Raw genomic sequence first — 11102 nt, forward strand, 5'->3', positions numbered from 1 at the left:
TAATATTTTTTTTTTTATAGTAGAATTTTTTTTATACTGTACTCCCCCAAAAATACACACAACAGCAACCAAGTCCTGAGGGTGACAAGTAGTTAGAAAAATGTTTTGTTCTTCTCTTTTTAGAAAACGTAAGTAAATTAAATCATATCTGTTCTGTCAATTTGTATGATTTTTTTTTTACAATCCAAGTTGTTTATGCTACAGATGATATATTCTTGTGCAATTTAGTTTTAGCTGAGATCTGAGCAGTTGATTACTCTAAACACTATCCTTTCCTTTCCTTTCACTATCCTGTTCCCAGGGTGATTTTATTGCTGGCTACACAATTGCAATTTCTTTTTCTAATTTGCTAATACTGGCACTGACACTGATACTGACAATACATCAGTACTGTTTTTTTAGGTGGAGCAAGTACAAGTAAATGTATATGAATACTATGAATCACAATTCAGTGCTGTGAAACAATTTATGTCATGGGGTCCAACAGTAAATATTTCAGAGGACTCAAAGTAAAAAAGTTTACCAGGATTAGTCCAGCTGGTCTCAAAACTGAGCCGGGCCAGGATTGCCCAGGGTTAACTTGTGCTTTTCTGTTATTACAGACACACAAGATGGGGCACGTCCAGGACCGGTGGAGGAGCGTGGGGAGTCTTAAGAAACGCCTGCGCATGATAGGGGGGGATGGATCTGCAGAGGAGAGGGATAACATCTCTTTTCCCCCTCTGAAGAGTACCCCCCATATCGCAGGTCAGATCAGCATCTCCCACACATCTGCACTGATTTTCTTTCTCACTTTCTTCCACCACTTTCTTTCAAGGTCAGGTTTTTTTCCTTCTTCTAGAGCTTTTTTACTGATGCCCCGAGGCAGACGCCTTTCACGATCTGCTTTAGTCAAATCAGTGGTGACCAAACTGATCACAGAACATTTCCCCACTCTGTTGTGACCTTTAGATGAGCTGTCCCCTGCCCTTAAAGGGAAGAGAAGAGATGGTCCAGAGCAGCCTGGGCTGCAATCCTTCTCTAGGCCCGAGCTGGCCCTCACCCAGAGCCTTCAGTTTCTGGCCTCTGACGACTGGTAGGCATAAAGCAGTACAATCAGCATCCACCTATTCCGTTTTCTATGAATACAATTCTGACTAGTGAAAATACAGACCTTGTTGCCCATAGCTCTATACAGTTAGACCTCTTTCCTTGTCCTGGTTGATGTATTTCTTTCCGTTCACTGAATTCAGGGAGAGGAAGGTTGATGGACTGAGCTTTATAAGGCGTCTGTCCCAGCATCACCCTGTCATCCTGATCAGCAGACTGCACGATGTCTCCCTGGCGCTCGTGCAGGAGGTGTGATCTCTCCAAAATATTAATTGTTCATTTGTATGATTGCTTTTCACTGTTTTTGTATCCATTCTGAACCATTCATATAGAATGGTTCAAGAGAGGGGCACAGACGAGGCTCTTCAGTGCTGACGGTGGTTTGCCTTTCCCCAGGTGAAGAACTTGCGATCAGCTGTGTCTAGGATGGCAGTGGTGTGTCTGGGAGACGTGTTCACCTTCCTGAAGAGAAGGATGGACCCGGAACTGGGGAACACAGTGAAGGTGCTGCTAGAGAAAGCCGGAGAATCGAACACATTCATCCGACAAAGTGTAGACAGCACACTGGACTGCATGGTGCAGAGCTGTACCCCTGCTCGTGCAGTCAACGCGCTGCTGAATGGAGGTCTGAGGTGAGGGCAGAAATATACAGAATAGAATAATACCCAGAATCTTAGGGTCTGACTTCAGGAGCTGTGAAGGGTCATTTACGTTTCATGGAGCTTGAAATCAAAGCATGTAATAAAGAATGTTTACTACAATGTTAATATCCATTCGTTTTCTAACCACTTTCTCCAATTTAGGGTCATAGGGTAGCTGGAGCCTATTTCTGCAAACAGCGGGTGTAAATCAGCCCAAACCTTGGACTTGTCACCAGTCCGTCACAGGACAGACACACAGACACAGACACGTGCACACTCACACCAGAAACACATGAGAACACACAAGCAGATAGCACCCCAGGTCCGAAATTGAACCCATTGGACACTGCGTGGCAGCAATGCTAACCACTGCGCCACCATGCTGCCATACAATGCTAACATACAGTACTTAAAAAAATATAAAAACAACATTAGACAGTTAAATATAATTTTTTATCATTTTAAAAGAAATCTGGTTAAGCATTGGAAAATGAGGTCCACATTGCCAATGGTTAGGTGACAGGTTGATATGGTTTCAATCAAAGTAACAGCTCAGTAATATACAATACAATGTTCTGTGTGCACAGTCACCTGAACTCCAGAGTGAGGGCGTGTATGGCTCATCACCTGGCAGACCTGGTGGAGAGGATGGGTGCACATAACCTCCCCAGGGATATCACCAACCGCATCCTGCCTGCTGCCACTCGTCTGGCACAAGACGCCTCCCAGGAAACCAGGTACAAGCTTGCTCTTTTCCTAGACGGGTAAGATGGTGATATGCTTCAAGGAGCCAGCTTTGCAACTCCGTGGTGCAATGAGTCTCATGCAAAGATTTGTCATTTCAGACACTTTGGACAGCGGTTGCTGTCTTCCCTGAAGGACCGACTTTGAGCAAGAGGTACTGTCTGTGGTCTGCGGTCCTGTATTTTATAGTACAGCTCTAATTTTAAAACAGAAACATTTCATTTCCTTTTAATTGAAAATGTAGGTCTAAAATGTATAAAATCACAATCTACATTCACAAACACATTCAATAGGGGACAATATACATCATTAATAGTCAGACTGTTTATTTAATTAAAATGAATATTACATTTAGTATGTGCTTTAGAAAGTTATAGAGTATTAAATATTGTAATACATTTCTACCAATGCATTTTTTAGGTTATCCTTTTACATTCATAGTACTAATCTGGAATATGTTTAGCTTCCAATGTATTTAAAGGTATCGCTCACTAATTAAAAACTACTTTATTTTTTTAAATGTCTGTTATTCATAATCAGTGAATGAATTAAAGCAATAACTGAATTGTGTGAAAGATGAAAAATGAAAGTACTGTGGCAGGCCTGTTCTGGTACACCCTTAATTAAATGTAGATGGGCTGGAGCTTGAGGCTCCCAGTGATGTTGCTTGACTGATTGATGGACGTATTGTATTCCGTATGCTTCATGTACATGATCACCCAGCCATTGTCTATCCTGGTGCCAACTTCCACCTTTACCAACTCTCCCACTTTTGTGTCTGTTAGACTTCCACAGAGATTAAAATCAGAAAGTTCACAAAAAGCTGGATGTGAGCTGTTGACTAAGTGCACTGGAAGCAAGCGCCCTTGATGGAAGGCTGATTTCTAGAAAGTAGTCCCCAAAATGAATAAACCGATATAAGAAAACATAAGAGAAATATATGTAGAAAGAAAAGTCATTGCTTATTGCAAGACAGAAGTTAAAGATGCAATTGTTAAATATTCTGAGCAGCCCAGGGCACAATACATAGAGGTTAGAAGAAGTGTTGTGCTGTTTTTTACAATTGGCTTTGTTAAACCAATATGCTAACAACAAAATCAGTTTGGTTTCTTTCAATTTGATTTAAAAATACTACTCAAATATCAAATGCTATATTAAATGTTTATTGCTGTATTTAGTCTTAATCTACAGTATTCAAATCTATCGAAAAATAGATGGGGCAAAAGACAGGGTTTTTAGTGACAGAATAAATATTTTTTATAGAACATTTAAGCTTGTCTGTCCTTCAGGTTTCATTACAATATGGGCTTTGTTGTTTAAAAACATGTTTAACAAAATATTCATCAGGAAACAATGGAGTGTGATGGGAGTGAGCATTTCTTTACAAAAATGATTTTTCTTTTGTTCATCTTTCTCACAGGGTTACTCCACCATCCTTCGCTCTGTGCCATCTAGCACTGCCACCTTCACACTGGAACTGTCCAGCTACAAAGCCACGACTGCCCATGATCAGAACACCCTTCTCAGCCGAATGACAGGAGTGGCATGAAGCCTTCAGCCAAACTTGTTTGAACCAAGAAGTACAAGAAACTGTTTCACTCTTGAAAGCACCAGGCTCAAACAAAATACAAAATGGGCTTTGTCTTTTAAGAAGGTGTTGAATAAACCTGCATTTCCTTTCATGTGTTGTCATCCATTTTGCTGCAGGATATAACCTTGGAAGCACACTAAACAAAACCTATGTACAAAACCTCTGACTAAGAGTAGGATAGGTGATTGTTATGGATAAGTTAAGATGTACTGAACAAAGTAACATTTTACACACATCAATAAAAATTTAAAATTCAGAAGCATTAAAAATTACCCCAAGAAAGCTAGCGCCTTTTTCTTTCAGTCTTATTTCCACCGTGGAGTCTTAGATCATGGTTGAACTGAATTTAACGGGACATATTTTAACATGGAGTGTTGCTAGGGCTGCAAACATCAGTACCTCTTCCAACAGGAGACACTTTTATGTTCAAATGCGGAACTTTGTGGGTCACAAGGGTCAGCTTGCAACCGTTCTCACCTCAAAAGCTGAGGAGTCCTCACGCGTCATTCTGTTGTGGTGGGAGACATGAGTGAGCACAGTGTCGTGTGTTGATGAGAAGTTGCTCAAACCTAACATTTCCGAAGCGGTGGAATGGGCAGTACGGGAATAAATATGATGGTGGAGCGTTGATAGTGCTACGCCGAAATAACAGATTTGCAATTTTTTTTAGTCAAGAAGCAATACAAAAAGAAAAAAATCTCCCACTCCTCCTCACTGAAACATTCATAGCAGTGGCAGCTCCTCCACCTTCTTCTAAATTAAATAAAGTGAACTAGCGCTTCATCAGTAAATCCCCGTAAATGCCCAAACCCTACAGAACTGGTGCCTTCAGAGAGCACACTACATCTGTAAAGATGACAAAGCAGTGTTTATCATTTTTTTCACTTTTCTCCACTGTCTCCATTAGTACCTCTAGGTTTGAACAGTAAAGCACAGTAGAGATTGAAACTTTCTGTCTGCTGGGACTCATTTAGAGTTAAAAAGATAAAGAAGATAAAGACCTTGCCTATGTCACGATTATAGTCCCCCCTCCTTAAGGGTGCTCCAGCCCTTTCACTTGTGACTTTATTCTATGCACCTGCTCCCTATTCCCAGCCCACCTTAAAAGCCAGGCGCTGACGCTCATCCGGGCTCTGCATCTGATTTCCATATTGTGCGAGTCCGGGACCTGGAAGCGCCTGGTCCCGTTAAGGTTTTAATCTCGGGTCCCGTTCCTGTTCCCTGTCCGCCGGTTCCGACCCGGCCTTCGTGGTTTTAATTCCCTTCTTTTGATGGATCTCCTGGTTTTGGACTTACTCCAGTGTTTTTGGATACTCTAAGGATTACTCTCTGGGATTGTTCGCCTCGGCCACACCCCGTGCACCAGCGCACCTTGGACACGCCCCCCTGTCTTCAGCCCCGTTTTCCTGCATGACGTTTCCCTAGTGTTTCCCCACTCCGTCGGACTGTGTCGTCCGCATAGGGTCCGGAAAGAACTGTTCGTTACAGCCTATTTTCCTTCTCAGTCAGTTCTTGCATTTGCCCTCATTGTGTTGAGGTTGCTGCGTGTGTCAGTGCGTCTGCTGCTGTGGGTTTTGATAAGTGAAGGGTGTTGAGAAATGTTAACCTTGTTTTGCAGGGGTGACCTCAGATGTGAGTGTAGTGAGACAGCAACTGACCTATTGTAACGGGCCTGCTGAGCCTGAGGAGGACAGGCTGATAGTGGTGTCCCCTTCTGCTGCCAGACCCCCAGGCCGTGTGCCCCGCAGAGTGTCCAGAATCCCCACATGTGAGTCGGCTGCACCATTGGTTAAGATGTCACTACTGATAACAAGGACTGGCTCTGAATAATAATTTAAAAACACAGACATCCCATACCAATTGGTCAAATTTCCATGCATCAACACAACCTTATGCATTATGTGATAGTTAGCCCACAGAGGAATGATAATATCAGATGGGAATGCAGGTTTTAACTAATCTAATGTAATCAGTGGGACTCTGGATCATGATGATAGAGTGTTTGTAGACTCTGTGTCAACAAATGTGTAACCTAGGCAGAGATGTGATGTTATTAAAGTCATAACAATTTGTTGGTGTAATTTCTGAGCCTCCATTTGGTGAGTTGCTTTCAGTCTAATCTGGCTATTACCATATTATTATTTTAATTTTTGTTGCGTCCATTTCAGTGATGCCTGTCAGACCATGCTTTTAAATCATATTTTCCAACTCACTTACACTTTAAAAATAAAACAGGTGATGCAGTTATTAATATTGTTTTTGAAATGTTGAGCATTTCTTATGTTGGGTACATAGAGGGTATCTTCTAAGAAACAAATTTGTAGAGAATGTTTAAACCAAAACATTTACATTGGTTCTTGTTATTGCTTATGACATGACTTGCTTCTACTGTGTTGCTTTTTATTTACTCAAACATTCCACTTTCATTTCTTTAATTCAAGTATCTCCTTTGCCCACAGAGGTAGGGTGTTTTTCTTAAAAAGGCTCCTATGTATTTTCTCCATGAGATTTGTTTGAAATTGGGACAGAAAATCTGTATTTGTAAGGTTCAGTATGTAGCGATTAAGATTTAGAGTCTGTCAGTGTTGCAACTTGTAAATCAGTGTGATGGGCTGTGCTGCAGTTGTCTTTGAATAGGATGGAGTTCACCAACTGAACCAAAGGAGAGAAATGGCAGCTAGATGGAAGTGCATTTAAAACCAAGAACAGGAGGCCCATCTTTATGCAAAAGGTTGTAGGAGTCTGGATCAAGCTAACCAGCTATGTTGTCAGATCCAATCCAATACCCTGGTTTCAAATGAGCCACTAATTACCAAATAGGCTAAATTACCTGTGGGCAGGCAGTCCAACACAACAGTCACCCCTACATTGAGGAGGTGAGTAAGAGGCTGTAGTGTCAAACAAATGACAAAGTTCAGGTGTCTGTGAAGCAGAAGTCTCTTTATTCATATGCATATGGAAGTCCGGCTTGCAACCACCAGACTTAAAAAATAAGTAGCTGAAGATGGTCCTTTATACCTTAAAACACAAAGAGTTACTATGACATATTCTAAACAAATGATGAAACAGCAACACCTGGCAATTAATTATATCTAAGTTGCGGACTAGACAACAGTTAGTTCTTTTCATATTCTGGGCGTACAGACAGCTTACCAAAATCTTACTGACCAAGGACAGGCAGCATCTTTATATACATTTGAGCACAAAGCCTACGTCAAGCCACTAGACTGCATAGTTTGCAAAAACATACAAAATCAAGAAAATGATATTATTATCTCACGTCCTGGGCATCTCTCATCTCTTCATTCTTCAGTCCTTTATAGCAATACAAACCCAACATGAGCTCTGATTATTATTTGTGGCTGATTGATAAAGTATTGATTCAATATCCCCATTTATCAAAGTAAAACTCCTTACACTTAACAGGCACACTGTCGGCCCCCCTCAGGAAGCCCATCAAACACAGAAACAGTAACAGCATAATAATTAATGTTCATTCAGTCTCTGGTGCAGTGGCTCGGTGGCAGTGCGAAGCGTAGATCCAGCGATCTCATCCTGTCACTCAGTTGTCAGTTGCACTTGATTTGGTCCCTCCCCAGCGGGGATGCAACATCTGGCAGGGTACATCTTCCTCACCCACAACCACTCGCGAGGTATCAGGTCGTGTCTTCCCTCTACTGGAGGTCTCCAAACGTCCAGCACCTGTTCACCAGCCTCATGCACTGCTTCAATTAACAATCTACAATACTACAATAGAGAATTAACAAATTCAATGATCCATTAGCCAGATTTGGCCCTCCAGGAAGGTTCGTTGGTTGGCCCGTGATGAATTCAAACAGGCTCTGTTACACAGTTCTGTTTGATCCAGCCCGCAGGCTACACAGAACCGCAGGCAGAACATCTACCCAAGGTGCTCCTTCAGTCTGATGTTTCGACGATCTTTCAGAGTTCTGTTCCTTTGTTCCACTGTTCCAGCAGACTGAGGGTGATCTCAGTCCATCTCACCCCAAACAATGCAGCCACAGCCTGACACTTTCCCTGTGAAGTGCGTCCCTTCATCATAATACAAGCGGCAGGGCACTGCCCAACGGGAAAACAGATTATAAGAGCCCAGGTTTCCCTTTACAATTGTCAACTTGCCAGTGCATGAAAGGTTCCTCAGGAGCAGGCCTTTTGAGCTGTTGCACCCGCACCTGAACTGTAGTTGAGTTCCTTTGATAAGCATCACATCGAGATATCACAGAAGTGGCTACTGCTTCAAATCAGGTCCCCACCCAGTTTTGGGTAACCAGCACACCATTTGTCTCACACCCGGGTGTCCGACAGAGTGCCTTTGTCGGGCTACAAAGGGCATTAGGCTGTGAGGGCATGCAGGGCGTCCAGTGTGCTGGCAGCACCATACCCAATCATCCTGCAGCCCCACATTCTTTTCTAACCATGTCCATTTCTCTGCTTTAGAGGCCTCAGCCTGAATGTCCTGTAGCTGTCCCCTTTTCACCAGCAGAGGTTTCACAGAGGTCTCAGACTCCTGCTCTACCAGGACTGCTCACCTGACAGCTGCATCTGCAAAGTTGTTCCCTCGAGTTACTGGAAACATTTCTTTATGATGTGATTTACACTTTATCACAGCTACTTCAGTCAATAGCTGCAAAGCGTCTAACAGTTCAGAGACAAACCCAACATTCTTAACTGGAGTCCCTGCCGTGTTGAGGAAATCCCTATTCCTCCACCACCATCCAAAATTGTGGCATACACCAAATGTATATATAGAGTCTATATAAAGCGCTACAATTTTCCATTTAGCATATTTACAAGTTTCAATTTACAGTTTATACAGGCACAACACATAAACATGGCCCCTTGGCCACCGCATCGAGGGTTCCTGAATAATAACCCACCAGACGCTACCTCCATGCTCCTGCGCCAGCACAGCAGCTCACAACCCATTTCTTTCACTCACACACAGATTACATACAGATGATCCGTCTGAGGGAATCCAGTCCAGGGCCAGTGCCTGCAAGAAAGCTTGTTTCAAAACATTAAAAACAGTTTCTACTGCAGGGGTCAAGGCAATTTTGTCTTTAGACTGCACTACCCCACTTAAGCCAGTTCGTCACCAGGCGAGCTCGCTCAGAGAAGGCATTCACCCTGGCTTTATCATGTAGTTGGTTTTATACCCTTTTTTCCATCCGAAGATCTAATACTTGGAGTAGCCCGGCCTTATGGATTCCCTCATTAGGTAAAACAATCACAATATCACATAACTCTTTTGAGGTAGTTCACATAAATGCTATTTCATACAGAAATTCCTTATAAATGCTGCAGGGCATCCTAGCCCAATAGGTCTGGGGTGTCCCCCACCCACATCAGTAGTTGAAACTGTACATCTTTTCCCAAGCATACTGTGACAGCTTGTATCTGCTTTAAACACAACCCGTGCCCCCCTACTCCTGTAGCCTCCTGTTACCCGTTAGAAAACTTTATATCACATCTTTATGCTGTTTTAGTCGAAGAACAGGACAAATGTGCTCCTGTGTCCCGCCGTTACTGCACACTGTAAGATTATTTCACTTGTATTTAAATCCTGAGATAAACTTAGGAAGGCTACAAAGGGGCTTATTAGTTTAAATCTATTATTTCACGCAAGGCTCTCGTTTCAGCTTCTGACATGTTCTTTAATTGAGATATCAGCCCCTTCTGACCCTCACTATCAGTAGGGTTATGAGGGGGACCCCTTCCCCCTCTGTCACTCTGTCTTTTTGCTTTTAACAATTGTCTACAGGCTTTATAAAAATGGCCCGGTCTATTACAATAGCGACACACTGGCTGTTCCTTTTTCTCCTCTTTGGGAGCTTCCATATCTCCCATTTGCAGTGCTCGCACTTTAGCATACATGCTTTGCTCTATCTTCCTAGCTTCGCGAGTTATTAAATCAAATCTGTCTCCGCTCTCCGCAATGTCAGGAGAACGTAGCTGCACATGCTTGGCAACATCAGGTTTTACTGTAGCAGTCTTGGAGTATAATAAATGTATCTAATGTGAATCTGTTTTAAATTTGCACTATTTCTTCTTTTTGTAACCTGCATCAGAAATAAAGTATACAATAAGCATATTTTGTTCCATGTAAAGGTTCGTATTACAATTGCCACTAAATCTTACCGCAAAGCATCATTTTATATAGACTGAAATGCAAAAATAAGTGAGATTATCATGCAGAAAGTGTGTTTGCAAACTTTGAATTTTTGACCATTTTTGATTGTCAGGTACAGTAACCTACTCAAGCAAATTTGTTTTATTACTGTGGAAGTATCTTCATTCACTTCCTTTTCATCTGCTAACCCGGAGTATTCTATCCATAGAATTATAAACCTTTCTGTAAAATCTGAAACATCCTCACTTTCCTTCTGCTGACATGCTGTTACTTTTCTCCAATCAGTTTTCGGTGGGTAATGTTCTTTCAAAAATCTCCACACTGATTCCCACCCTTCTCCCAGGTTCTTTCTTTCACACACCTGTTTTAACTGCCCTGCCTTTCTTTCACCAACTCTTCTCAAAATCATTGCCGCTTCTATAGGTCTAATCCCATATGTATCCTTTCAGTCTTGAAGTGCACTCCAGGTTTGCTGCATGCCTGACTTAGGGTGAGGCACTTCTTTAGCCCATCGGTCTCTATCCTCAGGTTTGGATTTGTACCCGTCTTTGTCTTCTGATCTTTCACTACTAGATCTCTCAGCCCTGCTTATACCCCTAACTGGGCTCGGAGACTCTTGTCTTTTCCCTGTAAAAACGTTATGACCTGGGGGTTGCCAGGACCCGTCTCTATCATATGAAGTGTCTTCCCAATCCGACCCCCCTTCTGGATACGGCCAGTCGGGATATCTGTCCCAGTCCTCATTTTTGCCTTTTAAAGGTCTCAGATCTGGATATAATTTAGGTGTTACATTCACATTACTGCATTTCCCTAATTCGTTCTTGAGACGTTCTATTTCTTCTTTTGCTTTTTCTTTTTCACTGTATAGAACTTCATTTCGTTCTGC

The sequence above is a fragment of the Lepisosteus oculatus genome, chromosome 3 (assembly GCF_040954835.1).
Source record: "Lepisosteus oculatus isolate fLepOcu1 chromosome 3, fLepOcu1.hap2, whole genome shotgun sequence".
In the NCBI taxonomy this organism is placed as follows: Eukaryota; Metazoa; Chordata; class Actinopteri; order Semionotiformes; family Lepisosteidae; genus Lepisosteus; species Lepisosteus oculatus.